This window comes from Pteropus vampyrus, unplaced genomic scaffold (genome assembly GCF_000151845.1).
Source record: "Pteropus vampyrus isolate Shadow unplaced genomic scaffold, Pvam_2.0 Scaffold46, whole genome shotgun sequence".
In the NCBI taxonomy this organism is placed as follows: Eukaryota; Metazoa; Chordata; class Mammalia; order Chiroptera; family Pteropodidae; genus Pteropus; species Pteropus vampyrus.
In genome coordinates, this window is record NW_011888827.1 from 6,537,648 (window position 1) to 6,539,813 (window position 2,166).

General features: G+C 44.1%; 1 protein-coding gene across 8 annotated transcripts in view; it reads right to left on the reverse strand.

Annotated features, from left to right (window-relative positions):
- Positions 1–1,533, reverse strand: part of LOC105291477 — a 13,594-nt gene extending 12,061 nt beyond the window's left edge. For 2 of the 8 annotated variants that reach the window (XR_002780088.1, XR_002780086.1), the window contains exon 1: positions 801–994. The gene's annotated coding sequence lies outside the window, so the exon portion shown is untranslated. Of the gene's footprint in view, positions 1–800; positions 1,005–1,363 lie in introns of those variants that run through there. The other 6 variants (XR_002780087.1, XR_002780083.1, XR_002780089.1 and 3 more) reach the window with 6 other exon arrangements.
- Positions 1,534–2,166: the final 633 nt, after the last annotated feature.

The following is a 2,166-nucleotide window of genomic DNA, read 5'->3' on the forward strand; positions in this document are numbered from 1 at the left end:
ATTAGCATTTTTATTTCACAGGTGATAAAACTGAGGCTCTAAAAGGATACACGATTTGCCCAAAGTCCCCAACCGTTAAGTGCTCAAAGTCCAGCAATCTCCCAGTGACCCAGGGACACATCGCTTCTACAGCGTAGACACCTCTCAGCCCTCTTCCATTTCTAACAATATTTTGGGGACCCCCACAATGACCCTGCCAGATAGATATTGATAATGACCCTGTTTTGTAAATGTAGGGTCGAGTAGCATATCCCTGTATTTCTAATGCAGTTCTATTCTCTTTTTCCAGAACCTTCTTTAGAAGATCGCAATAACTGTAGGGCTTAAAACTGAGTTTGATCCCTCACTGCATAAGCTCATGGGGGTGGAAGGGAGGTCAGTTAGTAACTTGAAGAAGTCATGTTAACCTTTTCAATGAGAAAAAAAAAAAAAAAGCCTTTAGGGACTTAATTCACCAAACCACCCTCAAGACCACAGGAATTTATGATCCTTCTAAATATACCCAAGTGAGTCTCCGGAAGTAGTCAAAATCCAGCTCCGTAAAGCATATAAATGCATTTAAAATAGCAGTAAATGTTTCTACCCTTCTATTTTTTTTTTTTTTTTTAATGACTGAACGTCCCCCAAATAGGCATGTTGGCAGCCACTGCTTTAACATTCACATTTAACTTATCAGGGTATAAATAGAAGCACAGTAGGCTCATATGCCAGATCTTGGTTTATTTGCTTTCAATTTCAGAGCCAGACAGTCCTGATTTTATACTGACAATAAAAATAAAGAGAGGCACGAGTGTTCTCACCTCACCCTCGGCTCCCAGCCCTCGTGTCCTTCGGCATGTCCAGTCTTCTCCTGCCGGTGCTCTGAGAGGTCTCCTATGGGGGACGGAGAGAGATGGCAAATGGGCTCAGCTTTTCAAATAATGAAAAGGAAGAGGGCTTCTTCAGAAAGGCTTTGTGGCTACGGTTAAGGCTCTAGGAAAACTCAACTGGCACAAATTAGGGTGGACACAAAAAGAAACAATATTCTTAACTCCACATAAAAGCTGTCCCAACTTCCCCCATCCGACCCCTCCCCGGCACCCTCACATTGCTTAGATTTCAGGCCCTTGAAGAAAATGTAATTCTTTTGACATTTAATAATGTCTGTTGACGTGCAACATCCCTGCTAGGGCTTTTCATTTCTTTCTTTCTTTTTTTTATTAAATGATGTAAGTTCTGTAACTGATACCAGTTGTCATCAAACATCATAAAGCCAATCATGCCTCAAGTCATCAATATTTATTGTCCCTGGTGGGGGAGAGGCTGTTTTCAGTTTGGGGCAGATGGGTTTCATTTTTAAGTGGAATAGTTAAAACAGACACACCTAGTATAAAATGTCAGATCAGCAGTTCTGCATCTGCCGACGTGGCGCAATTGAGATGTTCACGCAGCTGAAAGAGAAGATCGGGGAAGAGAAGGTGATAGAGGGAGGAGAGAGAAGGAGGGAGGAGAGAGAAGGAGGGAGGAGAGAGAAGGAGGGAGGAGAGAGAAGGAAGGAGGAGAGAGGGCAGGCACAGACAGAAGTAATGAAAGTGGGAAAAGGGAGCAAGAAAAGAGAAAGACCAAGAAGAGCGTGCATGCTCATCCGATGTGGTGCATTTACATGAATAAGACCTTCTTTTCTATCGAAGAATATCCAAAAAAATACTTGGGGAGGTGAAGAGAGACACCATGTCCGGAAGGACAGGCTGAGGACGGTAGCAAAAATGTAAGTGAGAGAACATAAAAATGAAGTAGAAGGGCGTGAGAGAAAGTAAAAGAGCATGTGACAGACAGGGCAAAAGAAAATAAGGTAAAAGACGAGAGAAAGTGGAAGACAAAAGCTGAGAAGGAGAAAGAAAAAAAAATGAGAGAATAAAATAAAAAGTGAAAGAGAAAATGAAAAGGGCATGGAGAGGTCTGTAGAGAGAGAAGGGAGAAGAGGAAGTGGGTGGACAAGTGAGGTCGAGGGATCCGACCCCGGGTACCAACCTGAGCAGCAGGGCTTGGCAGGGGACCGGGGAACGGGCCAGCATCCTGGAGGACTTGGGTAGGCTTTGGGCAGGCCAATCCCAACCGGAGGCAGCCAGGAGTGGGTGGGGTTTGTCACCTGTGCCTCATTCCTGCTTAGAAGTTCTCAGCTTACAC